Source organism: Falco punctatus, assembly GCF_963210335.1.
Source record: "Falco punctatus genome assembly, chromosome: 6".
NCBI lineage: Eukaryota > Metazoa > Chordata > Aves > Falconiformes > Falconidae > Falco > Falco punctatus.
The window spans coordinates 36,309,795-36,323,308 of NC_137585.1; the positions used below are offsets into that span (position 1 = coordinate 36,309,795).

The 13,514-nt window shown below is 44.9% G+C and overlaps 1 long non-coding RNA gene across 6 annotated transcripts in view; it reads right to left on the reverse strand.

Moving 5' to 3' along the window:
* Positions 1–10,236, reverse strand: part of LOC308066136 — a 49,745-nt gene extending 39,509 nt beyond the window's left edge. For 2 of the 6 annotated variants that reach the window (XR_013929058.1, XR_013929059.1), the window contains exons 1-2: positions 8,877–10,236; positions 3,469–3,565 (exon numbers count right to left, since the gene is read on the reverse strand). This is a non-coding gene — a long non-coding RNA (uncharacterized lncRNA). Of the gene's footprint in view, positions 1–3,468; positions 5,716–8,876 lie in introns of all 6 variants that reach the window. The other 4 variants (XR_013929062.1, XR_013929063.1, XR_013929061.1 and 1 more) reach the window with 3 other exon arrangements.
* Positions 10,237–13,514: the final 3,278 nt, after the last annotated feature.

Sequence of the window (13,514 nt, forward strand, 5' to 3'; positions counted from 1 at the left end):
TGCCTTGGCACAAGCACACAGGGATGTTACATTCCCAGACATCCCCAGACACGGGAGGTCAGACAAGCTGGCTTTGACCTGTGAAGTGCTATGTGGCTTCAGGCCCATTCTCTTTTGGTTTTGCTATGTCACATTGCTGCAGTTCTCAAGCACAGCAGAGCCAGCAATGCTGGGGATTCCTCCAAGCACGAAGGGACAGCTGCCTTGATAGACTTCATGAGAAACGGCCTTAGGCGGAAACCTCAGAGCCCCTGTTGGTCCCAAATGACTCCAATGTACCGCTTTTTGGGGACAATTGCAAAGCTGCTCTAGGAGGCAGGGATGCTAATGGACCAGGTGCGGGGGAAGGAAAAGTGCAGAGGACTTCTGCTAAAGGGTTTATTGTTTTGCCAGTTGCATTTTACCAGCAGATACTTAGGTGGGCATCTGGGCACATGACAGGCACAATAATTACTCACCACCCGCTGACCAATGCCCAGCCAGTCCCCAGGCAACTTACTCCAGTTTATATAGTCAGCACGACATTCTGTGGTATGGAATACTACTTTGGCTGTGGTATTGGGTCAGCTGTCCTGGCTGTGTCCCCTCCTCATTTCTTGTGGCCCTCCAGCCTTCTCGCTGGCAGGCCCCGAAAAACTGAAAAGTCCTTGACTTCATGTAAATATTACTTAGCAGCAACTAAACCCACCAGTCTGTTATCAACATTATCCTCATACTAAACCCAAAACACAGCACTGCACCAGCTACTGAGAAGAAAATTAACTCTATCCCAGCCAAAACCAAGACACCCTTGAGCTGTGCATGGTGCAAAGGGAGCGAGTGACAATGATGCTGGGGTGAGAGGCAGGAGCTGGCAGCTGACAGCAGTAACGTGCAGGCTGAGGAACGAGCAGGGGACAGGAATGGCAGCAGGTTTGCACATGAAGTAGCTGCCTGCTCAGCTTCAAGGCGACCAGCAGCACAGCGCACCTCTTCCACCCAGCCTGTTTCTGCCAGGAGGTTCCCACCTGCAGCACAGCTGGGAAAAAATGCAAAGCTGCAGGTACTGCCCAGCACCATCCCTACCTGTGTGGGAGGGGGTGTCACTGCCGATTTTTTGTGGTGGCATTAGAGGCCAGTCTCCAGAAAGGCTGCTTCAGTTGCCTTTCACTTATTTTATTTCTCCTGCATGTTTGAATGTTTCCAGGGAGAAGATTTGGGGTTTTTTCTTTTTCATTTTGGGGCTGTTTGGTCTTCCTTTTTTACGCTTGGGTAAAGAAATTATGGGCTGTGAAAAGAAAGGGCCTAAAAAAAGGCAGATGTATCACCTCCTTCAGGTAGCAGGAAACTCCCTGGCTCACCCTGCCATGGGGCCACCAGCCCCTCATGGACACGGCTGCCTGCAAAAGCTGACAGGAATGAAAGAATAACATGGCTTTAGCCAAACAACACACGTGGGCTCACCTGTTCCTGCAATTATGTGGTCAGAAAATTAATTTTGATAAACTGCTCTTTAATACCTTCCCATACAGGCAAAACCTGGCAGGATTTCTTTCTGCTGTCACTGAGGAATCTCAAAGGGGATACCGAGAGGCCCTGAATGCACTTTATGAAACCACCATAAGGTGCAGGGACCTTCACATAAGGGAGAACTAGATTCCTTGCCCTTGCTGGCTGAAAACATCACGGACTGCTCTGTCCAGATGAGCTTCAGTTCATGGGGGTGTAACAACAGCTTCTCCCACTCCACCTGTGCCACCTCCATCCACCCCACACTGCCAGGCTGGCATCTGCCTCAGGCTTCAATCTGCTTTAACCACCAATCTACCCAGGAATTAAACGTATGAACATTTGAAGGAGTGGTCTAGGTTGTGAAGGGAGGTGGAAGTTGTATGTGACTTTCCAGGGAGATGGTAAGAGTACCTACCCAGCATGGATTTTGTATCAGTGATCTATACATGCTATTTAATACAAGATGGGTGGGTGCTGCCTGACTTCAATCCAGAGACCTGCCAGAGAATTGAGCCAGAACAAGAGGTACTTGCTTTGAAAAAAATCAACCCCGATCCCAGGACTTTTCTTAATCAGCATTACAAATTGGAGCCATCCAGTATTTTTCAGTGAACAGCCCAAATTTCGCAAGGCAAGCTCTCACTCCAGACATAAGTCCCAAGTTCTTTTGTGTGTTCCAGAAGCCGCCACAGATCTATTCTCCTTTTGTTTTCTGAGGCACATAAGAAATTTTAGAAGTTGACCCATTGAACCTCATGGCTGAGCGTGTTCAGACCTTTTGGCTGTAGCCACCTGTGGAGTCAGGCTTGCCCAACCGCGGTGGAAGGAGGCAGGATGGCCATCCCCCATTCACGGCAGGGAGCTACTGAACCCCCATCCACAAGCAAACGGTTCCACCCTACAACACACTCCCCAGGTCACCTGCCCTGGCTTAGTAGCAAGCCTGGGAGGAGGGAAAATGGGTTCAGTAAATCACACCTGAAACATCAGTAGCCAGTGCAGGGAAAGGGGAAGATGAAAACTGTTCATCAGCTGCTTGTGTGAGCACGCAGAAGCCAGCCTGAACTTCTTCACTAGCTGCACACAGAGGAGTCTTTTGTTTCCTATCCTGGGCCATATGCTCTCACCTTGGGCAAAGCAGCAGGGGACACTGCTCAGGGCACTCCCAGCCAGAGTCACCCCCTGACCCACCCTGCTTGGCTTATGAAAGACCCCATCTGCGACGCTGTGACTCCCTTGAGTACAGTGTAGTCCAGATAAGGACAACCACAAGAAAAACACGTAAGTATTTTTAGCTCACATCCTATTTTTTTTTTCTGGGTCCACTATGAAAAAGGAGAAGGGGAAAGATTACTCATTCTCTGTAAAGTTACTAATTCTCTCCTGAGGAGAATTAGTTCAGCCAGTTGACTCCCCCTCACCCCAACCTCATATTCTAAGACTGAAAAGCAGAGAGAAAAATTATGCCCTTATTTTGCACAAATAACTCCAGCCATTGAGAAGGAAAATTTTTCCATTATGTGTATTTTCTCTCCTTTTCTGCCTAGTACCACTCCTAGTGAAGTGACACATGGGAAGCTAAAACAGGAACTTCGCATTTGCTTTCCATTGGAAAGCGTTTAAAGCTTAAGGTTTCCACCTATTACCATGGCAAAAAAAAAAAAAAAAAGGGGATTGTACAGTGACAGTAGTTTCTTCCTTTTCTGTTCGCATCTTTTTAAATAATCAACATTAGAGAGCAGAACTATAAAGTAAAGAGTTTGATAAAGACTGTCCTCATTCCTGCCAGATCTTTTCTCAATAAAAGAGCTAGCAAGAAGATCTCCGACGTCTTCTGCTTAACCAGCATGCCAAACTTACCTTTCCAGGGACTCTTCTACTGAAAACAAACATAACTGAGTTCAAACTGTACTTGCATTTTTTGCTTATATTCCATAGTAGTGATCACTGCAACAACACACAGAAATACAAACTCACCATAAGATGCAACATCACACAAGGGACAATCAGTAGGAGACCAGGAGGAAGGCAGCTTTCACAGTCCTTGCAGATTTTGGCTTCTCTTACCAGACTCCTTGCAAGACAGGGCAGGAATAAATCATTACTAGTTGTAATGGTGCTGGTACAGCATAGACTCCTGTCCAGATGTAGCCAATTGCATCAAACAACTCAGCCTGGCTTAACAAAGCAGCCATCACAGGGGTAATTCCTGGGCTTATAACATCTCTGGCCAGAGTTGTTGAGGTTCAGGAGGTCTCCTAAAGGTCCCACATCAGCTGAGAGGGCTGAGCACACTCCCCCAGCCACAAGTTGCATCATCACCCAGAGAAGACCGACATTGAACTGCCATCCCAGGTTATTCAGAACCTCTCCCGGTGATGATGCTGGGCTTTTCTAAGCACCTCCACCTGTGGTTAGAAAAAACAGGAGACATGCTGGGTTCACATCTCCCACTACATGCTCAGTGGACAAGGGGACTTCTGCAGCTGTGTCTAGATTGGAGCAATTCCTGCTTCATCTTATCAGGAAGTACCACCAGGGCAGAGGGGGCAATGAAAGTACACCTGCTTTGTAGGCTGTCAGTAATGGACTTTATTTGCTGTAACCTGCCCTGAACTTGATTTGGCCATGTCTCTGCAAGCTGATGGCATTGTGTCAGCAGTGATTGCTCCAAAAGCCTTCACTGAACTGGCTTACTCTTCAAGCTTAAAAGCAGGTCACATTCACATGGCATTTGCATTGACCCCAAAGCACTGAAGAAGGAAATTATTTTTATAAAGGCCTCTCCTCTCAGGAAGTGTGGTCAGATGTTATCCCCATTTCACTGATAGTGAGACAGACAAAAGGACCATATTTTGCTGTAAAATCAAGTGCATGTTCCCTTTTCTATACAGCTTGAGACACCTGGGAAAGGTTTATGACAGGATCTGAACCAAACTAAGGCAGCTGGAGGGTTGCAGAGCTCATGCTGTTGGGCTTGGTAGCCCTCAAACCTTCTTGAGGAGCCATTCAGGGTCTCTTCACATAAACCAAACCACACCGTATGCCCTGTGCTCCACTATGTACCATAGGGTAGAGCCAGCTGGATGCTGGGCAAGTGTGCACCACTAACCACATGGCCCAGCTTGCAGGCGCTCGTCGTCTAATGAGACCCATCATCCTCACACCACAGGTCCCAGCTTTACTCCTGGTTATATAGTGGCCAAGGGGCCCAGGGACCCCTCAGCAAAGAGGGCTGCAGGAAACAGCAGAGCGCAGTTCTTCCAGCCTGTGCCTGAGAGATGCCTGGGAAGGAGAGCAGGCCAGGAGGAAGCCCCGGGCAGGAGAAGTTGCTATTGTGGGCCGCAGCCAGCCCTTTGGACACTTCCAGTGCCTCTGCTCTTGAGGGCAGCTGGCTGGGCAGGGCCTGGGGAGGCTCTGCCATGGCATTGCTGCTGCCAAGCCCCTGCCAAGGGCAATCGGATGGTTTTGTGTGGCATTGGAACACCTAGCTTCATGCCCAGGCATCGTATCACACATCAGATTAGCCACCCACGCAGCTAGGAAGGGACAGTCAAGATTCATTAATGCAATTTTAACATTAATTACATTTGTAGAGCAGTGCTGCGAGAAGCCTTTTGACAAGCATGTGCTTCCGTGGCTGATGTGCCCCAGCAGGGTGAGGCTACCTCGTTTTTCCCTGTCCTCTGCCTACCAGAACTGCACGTCTCTCCAACAGAAAATGACAGAGCATTAAGATCTGTCAGGACAGGATAAATGAGTTTAAGGTCATTGTGCTCTCCAGTTAACAGATGACTTTGACTTTTCTTCCCCCCTTCTTCCAGTGTATACAATACTAGGTAACTGCCCTGTGGCAACTCACCTAAATCCCTCTAGCTTCTGGAAAGCAACTGGAGAGGTAAATGCCTGGGACAGTTCTTGCTGCAAAGAGTCAAGTTTCTTAACACAATGCTTTGAAGTCTTTATTTGTTGCCTTGGATGAAGGAAGTCCATGACTAAAACCACCCTAAAAACTGCACAGGCCTTTACAACTGACAAAAGCATATTTCCACAGTGATCAGGCCACGCTCTTTCACTCACCTCTGGTTTTCCAATGCAACTAGAAAGCTAACTCCTCGGGGCAGGGGGCGGGAAGAGCCTGTGTAGGCAGGATGAAAGCTGTGGTGAAGTGGTAGCTGGGCGGAGGAAGGACAGCTCAGGCTCAGTTCAACAGGAGGGATTCAGCTGTACAAACCAGGAAGCAGAGGCTGAAATCGTAACTGTTGGTGGCACTGGGAGATTATTTGGTGATATCATTAAGCCAAGTTCTAGTAAGAAACCTGCCTAAAATACAACCATATGTATCAACAACATCTATTCTTGCCAGTCCAAGTAATTCACTCTGCCTTGCAAAAGCATGCCAAATCTGTGAAATAAAGATCACACTGAAATGGCCTAGCAAGTTTTGGTGCTGGTGGTGGCAGCAATATAAAAATACTATCCCACCACATCCCTGGGGTGTCCTGAATTCAGACATAATCTTTTGCCTCAATCACTTTACAAATACTTCCTTCTTGCAACTTAATTTTCCATTCCATGTAACTCCATGGATTTCACTTTCACCTCTGAAATGTCTGACACTGAAACAAACCACTTGGTTATTTTCTTTCCTCCCACCAAACTGCCCCTTCACTTGATTCAACATATATTTACCTGACTAGAGCGTTTTTTCCCCAGCAGCATTCAACACAACAGGGAGCACTTTCAAGTCATTAACATTCTGACACAGCATCGAACAAAAATTTTGCCCGTATTAAAACAAAGGCCTCAAGTTCATCCAGGGTTTTAATCCACTATAATGCTATCATGACACCAAAGAAAAAAATTAACCCCATCAATTATGTATGAGCAGTATACAATGCAGACAGCATAGTCTGAAAGCATCTCCCCCAGCAAGAGGATGCAGCTTTTCTACACACAACAGCATTGACCCTATCCTCATTTCCAGTCCCAGTGTGCCTTTCCTCCAGGCTAAGGTTCAAAATATTCAGATTGTAATTTGATTTCTGTTGGATCATGTATAAGTCCCTCTGCTTCAGCTCCTACCCTGCCCGGTCCCTGGCCACAAGGGTGAGCAGGGCTCGGCTGTCACCTGCCAGTGCCCAACCTCTTTCCTCTGCCAGGCACACACCGAAATACACTAAAAATACAGAAAAAACACAATACACCAAACACAAATAATGTAGGCACTGCCCTCTGGCTCCTCAGACTGAGCCTCCTCTCTCTCAGCAAGAACAAGAGAGACTCCTCCAGGAGAAGGGGCATGTGATCAGGCTGCTCAGCTTCACAAATTAACATCCTTTGTGGCATGCTACAGGAGCAGGTAACATCTTGCAGATGGGACCTATGAGGTCTGCAGTCAGCTTTCTCTTTTAAAAGGTCAAACACCTTTGCCAACAGGCCACTCCATCACAAAAAGAGTTCCCTGAATGTCTCCCTTTCAGCTTTAGATAAAGCTTGTATTTATTTGCTCCAGAGAAAAGCAATGAGGACATAAGAATTATTACTCCTTTCTCCATTTCTTTGTCCTCTTCCCTGCTTATGAGGAAAGGAGAAAATATTCCCACTTCATCCTCCAATGCTAAATACAATATTTCAGTTTTTATGGAACATTTTGCTTTATTCTTGATAAATACTTTAAGAGTTTTGAAAGCAGTATGCGAAGTCTCCAGCTTGTATCCTTCAAAATAGTATAGAAAGAGTATAAGTGCAACAGGGAGATAAAAGGCTGTTGTCTTTTGTGAAAAAGTTATAAAAACCTCATACATTGCCTGCTGTAGTCTGGGGACTCCAAAAACTACAAAAGTGTGCTGTCAAAGTATTTTTTGATTCACAGCCACAAAGCAAAGCTAGGAATAATAATTCAGGAGAAAGGAAGACATTTATTTTGTACGCAACAGGTGACTCTAAGCCTTAGGACCACATGGATATGTGCACAAGAAAAGTTGATGAGAAAAATCCATTAAATTAGTTTTCTCACATCAGCACTCATGAAAGGCAGCGCTTCACAGAAAGATTCACATCAGCAAGTCACCACAGATCCTCAAGGACATTAGAAGAACAACAAAATTCCCAAGAACAACAGGAAAGGGGAGATTTTTTCTTCAAAACAGCAGCTCTGGGCCTACACGTGCCATCACTCAGCTGAGATAACAGGACACTTCATGGGGCTCTATCGCATATTTAATCCACCCAGACAGGTGGAATCTTTTGTCCATCACAGATAAAGATCAGAAAGGCCAAGCCAAAAATTGTAAAGCAGCAATTCTGAGTAAGGAAGTCACAGTGAAGCCTGCCAAAGCCTGGTTGGCATTTGTCTCTAATTCTAAGTAAATCCGGGGGCAGGGAATGCGGGGAACCCTGCGTCCTCCATACGTGGATGTAAGCGCACAGAGTTGATCAGCCATGACTAAGACCAATGTGCCTTGTGACGTGCTGGAGAACAAGCACCAAGACAGCGCCGCAATTCTCCCAGTGTGAGCGGAGCACTGGGTCAAGTCAGAAAAATGTGTTTTCCTACAGGTAAACTGGGGCCGATCCCACTGCGCTGGGGCTGGCAGGGTTTGATCCCAGGCCCTTTCAGCACAGATGCCCCCAAGCCCAGTGCACGTGTACCCAGCTGGTGTTTGGCCATAGAGATAAAGCTACAAATACAACATCGTGAAGAGGATTTCCCTGTTGTTAAGATCTGCTCCTCTGAGGAGCTGTTCCCAGTGTGACCAGTAAAAATGTAACTTTTAAGTTGTTTCTGACTCAGTTACAACCTAGCATATTGGCCTTAGGCAGCCAAAATCCAAGCAAAAATACCAGCAGCCTTGACACACCTACTATTTTCTTCAGCTGCTTTAAAAAAATCACAGCGAGCAGCACTGCAAATGAAAAGCACTGGGTCATGGGGTATTTTGCAAGAAAAAATCCCTACTCAGACAGTTCTAGCTCCGAAAGAATATACATCTGAACCTTCAGCCTGTGATTGTAAAAATGCAGACTCCCACCACTGACAGGGCCGAGGGGATGACGAGAACTGTGTGGTTCATTACTGCGGCGATAGCACCCCCGTGAGCCAGGCTCTGCTGTGCAAGTGCTACGGCAGGATCTGCTCAGGTGCCAGAGATGTGCATCTGGGAACCTCTCACAGATAGTTTTTGCCCTGCTCTTGCTATCGCTTGTACGTCTCCCTCGCTGTTAGCCACGGAGGCAGACCCTTGTCTCGCTGAGCTTTCTGGTCTGGACCACCACCAAACCACAGCACCTCCCTCTCCCCCCGCCGCAGTAGCTGCACCGGTACCTCCCTGACTGCACGACACAGAAATAAATCTATCTCTGCACAGGCTTTTGCCCCTTACCTTAAAAAGTGTCTGTGCTGCCCTCCCAGCTGTTTTGACAGATAAACCACATGGCTACAACAGCAGAGAAAACTGTCGTTAGCTAAATAGAAAGGTAGACAGATCTCTATTTAGTTATTTTCCAGAAAGTTCTAGAGTCCATTTCTTTCAAACACGAACTGAAAGAAGAACAGAGATCTGTACTAGGCAGCTTATTGATTGCATGGCATAGCAGCAGTTCAAAGTGAGTTCTTCTCCTGTTGTTTACGGAATCCTAAAGCAAACCTATTTTATCTAGTACTATCAAAACCTGTGAGCTATAAATATTATTAAGTAAATTATATCCTGATGTTACACACTTGTGAAGTTTTACACTAGGTCTAAGGTACAGCTCCGTGCGGACCACGCAGTCATGCACAGCTTTATTTGCAAGAGATGGACCTGACCCCTCTCCAATACTATGAAAACACTCTTTGATGAGGACTCTGCAATCTATGCTGTCGGAGCATGCCCTAAAAGCAAGAGAGGTTTCTGCCTCAAAAAAAAACCTGCAAGAGGCAGAGAGGTCTGTTATGCAAAAAGCATCTTCTACCCCACCATGTGAAGCTGCCTTTGTAGACACAGAATTCAGCTTTTTAGATTGGGTGATTAAACAATTGTAAGAGAACAACTGATTTAGATAACCTGCCTGACCTGATCTAACAACCTGCTTTAAATCATATTGGGTAAAAAAAAAAAAAAAAAAAAAAAGACCCACACAAAAAAACCCACACCAAAACCAAATGAAAAAAAGATCTAAGCCCCAACTGGGATAAGCAGTGCTGGCCTCCTAAAGAGCTTCCACCCTCCCATGGCTCTGTGCTCTCCTGCCCCATGCTCATCAATTGAGAAATGTTTTCACATGTGATGGAAAAATAATTCCACTGATGGCAATGACTGTGTTTTTCTACAGACACCTGTGCAGGAATACTCCTATCCTGAAAGTTCACCTTCCCCACCCCCCCCCCCGAATGGACTGTGTTTGCCTGCCTTTACTACAGAAGGCCAGCAAGGAGCAGGGTCAGCAACCCCCTTTTCCTTCCTCGGCAGATGAGCAGCAAGATGCGTAATGGAAGGATTAATCTGCATGAGCAGCTTTGCAGTGCAGTACACTCTATTCCTCTTGGACATACTGGAGGTAAATCTCATTTTTCCTCCCACACAAAGCACGTGTCAGCTTTCAAGTTTTAATAATTTTCTTTGGTGCAGCCAGCAAAGGCAAACCATACAATGGAGCAGCTCTTCCAGCAAAGTACAACCAGCTCTGGCAACAGATAGTGCTATTCAGCAGCATTCAAGCAATTCAACAATGTTATTGAAGACAAACAGCACATATTATACCCTATCAGCTCTCAACTTCTAACCAGCACACGTTATACCCTATCAGCTCTCAACTTCTAACCAGCACATGTTATACCCTATCAGCTCTCAACTTCTAACCTGAGGCTTTGTGAATAACAATAAAACACACTAAAATGTGTTAAATACTGCCCTACTATACAGCCAAGCAATCTGCAAACATGGGCAAACAATCTGTAATCATGAGAGGCAAGGTCTAGAATGCAAACAGGAGCAGAATTCATCCTAAACATCACAGAAACCCAAGAAGCCACTTGTTTTGCAATCTCTGAGGTGCCATAGGAGTTTCCTACCTTCAATCCAAGCGTGGGGTGGGGAAGAGAAAGAACAGGACAAGATTAAATTTAAATCTCCTAGATTGAGCTGAGGACAGAATTATCTATGACGAAACTTGGCTAAGACAGATGATCCTCTCTACTGCTGTCTTTCACAATCATCTCTCGTTTCTTTCTTCCCTCAAAAATAGTATTAAAAAAAACCCCAAACAAACAACAAAAGAGGCAAGAGGTCTGTTCTGCACTTCAGGATGAAAGTATTTTCTGTTAGGTTCTCCAGAAGTGAGTTGACAAAATTTTTTGGCTAGAACATAGAGTTACATACTGACCACGCAGCAGAAATGCAGCACACTGGCAACTACAACCCTGGGGTTGAGCCTTTCACTGCAAGCGCTTGGGTGCAGAGCTTCTTGTGCCACACCACCTCATACTCGCCTCCATGTCTATCTCCAGCTTCAAATGCCAAAATCACGTCCATCAGGAGTCAATTTTACCTAAAAGAATACTTGTATGTTTTGTGCTGTTTGTCATGGAAATGTATCATTAGTTCTCCTACAACTTTTTTTTACCCCCAGTGAAATGACCCAACTACAGAGCCAGATTAGCTGAATCATCTTCACAACACCTCCTGAAGTTATACATTTGCTTGTGAGGAGAACATCAGGAAATAATAATTTAAATAAATATATTTTAAGAGAGTAAAATTATTTTGTTTTTTTAAAGTAAATTTATTACTAAGTAAAATTATTTGGTATTTTGGTTTTATTTCTGAACAGTATTTATCTAACATGAGTGACTTACAACTTTAGTACCTAGATCAGAAGTACTGTCTTTCATAGTTTGCTTTGATAAATTATGATTCTTTAATCCCAAAAGATACATATAATGCCTTTGAAGCCTAGAATAATTTTTAGGAATTAACAGAAATGTCATCATCTGTTCAAACTATACCTGAGAAAACTTAGGCGGAGAGGTACCACCTATAACATGAGCATTTGCCAGCTGATTGAACAAATTCCTTAACCGTCTCTCATTTGGCTCAGCCATGTGAGGTTAAGTAGCCTTTCAGTCAATTCAGTCTAATGTCTAAATCTGCAGAATGCAGAAGCAAAAAAAGTTTTAAATACTACAGGTCTATCACTGAAAGGAGACTAGAGGTGCTCCCAGCTCCAACAGCTTTTTTTTCCCCCCCATGCCTTTATGAAAATGTTTCATTATAACTGGTCAGCAGAGCCAAGTAGTGAGTTTAGCGCAAAATGCCTATTCCAGATTTAATGGTAACATAGACAGAGCCAAGGCCAGCACTCTTCTCTACGTAGTTGTTTTGTATTCAGCTTTTGTTACAAAAATGAAGTATTACTTTATCCCTTTGAAACCACACTGCTGGTAGCAAGTATTTTTTGGTCAGGTATCAAGCAAGAATTTACTTTCTTCTTACACATACAGCAACCAGAAAAATCTTTCTCTATTTGCAGGAATTGCTCCTTCATGCCACAAACTAGAAAAATCTGAGACATGCTGAACTAAAGCTTCTAGCACCCATGCAAATTTCTGCGAAAGTGGCACGAGAGCCACTTTGCATCCATGTAAAGCCATCAGCCTCTGCCTCCCCACAATGATCTGCCAGCAGGAATTTCAAAGTGAAGCAGCTTATCAAGACCCATACTACCGATTCTGAATTTCTTACTAAAAACACCAAAAAGACAGCAGACAATCTTACCACAGGGTAACTCATTGCAGTCAGAAGAATATTTTCACTGAAATTCTCAGAATTGTGGTTGTTTCTTTTCCATTAGTGAGGTCTTTCATTAAATTTCATGTCATCCAATATAATTACGGCTTACTACGCTTTTTCATTCTTACTTGTCCTATGTAAATCCCATTTGGACTAAAAACCATCCAACACCGAGTTAAGGGCATTCTTCTTGTATACAGATACTCCCAATACTCTTAAAAGAAGCAGTGTAAAGGTTTTTATTCTTGTTCAAGAGACAATTCTGCATTGTCTGCAGAATTGCATTCCAATTTCATACTTATAATTGACTCAACTGAGATCCAAAAAAGGGTGCCATTTAGCAGTTCAGTAGCATGCTTCCTGCAGCACTTAATTCTTTTCTTGGTCATTCCTGGTGTTAAACTGCCATAGAATTTCTCAGCACTTCAAATATAAAACTGTTCATCAGAACAATCCTACTGCAAACTTAATGGTGCACACAGCAGGATTTATTTCGATTTTACGGCCTGGGACTATTGACCAAAATGATGCAAAAAGAACATATATACTTACATTAACTGGGACAACAGTTAGGACCTTTATGGTCAGGAAAGCATCTGGGAAAATCAGTGGAAAAATAATTAAAGCACATTTTTGAGAGGGCACACAAGTCTGAAGCATAAGGTAGCACTCCCTGTCTGCATGAGAACATGGCGTGAATTCACATATCCTCACAAGGAACAGGGTCGCAGATCTTCAGCGATTTCTGTGTAGCAGGTCCATTTTCTTGAAGCAGTTTGAGGTACTTGGCTTGAAAAAGCGAGAGGTTATGTTTCTCTGTGGTGGTTTGACCCTGGCTGAACACCAGGTGCCCACCTAAACCCCGCTATTCACTCCCCTCCTCAACCGGACAAAGGAGAGAAAACGCAACGAAAGGCTTGTGGGTCAGGGTAAGGACAGGGAGATCACTCAGAAATAACGGTCACGGGCAAAACACTCGACTTGAGGAAATTAGTTTAACTTACCACCATAAAAAGAGCTTCCCTCCACCCCTCCCCTCTTCCCGGGCTTAACTTAATTCCTGATTTCTCTCCCTCCTTGCAGCGCAGAGGAAGAGGGAATGGGGGTTACAGCCAGCTCATCACACCTTATCTCTACAGCTCCTTCCTCCTCACACCCTTCCCCTGCTCCAGCATTGGGTCCCTCCCACAGGAGACAGTTCTCCATGAACTCCAACATGAGTCCTTCCTACAGGCTGCAGTTCTTCACAAA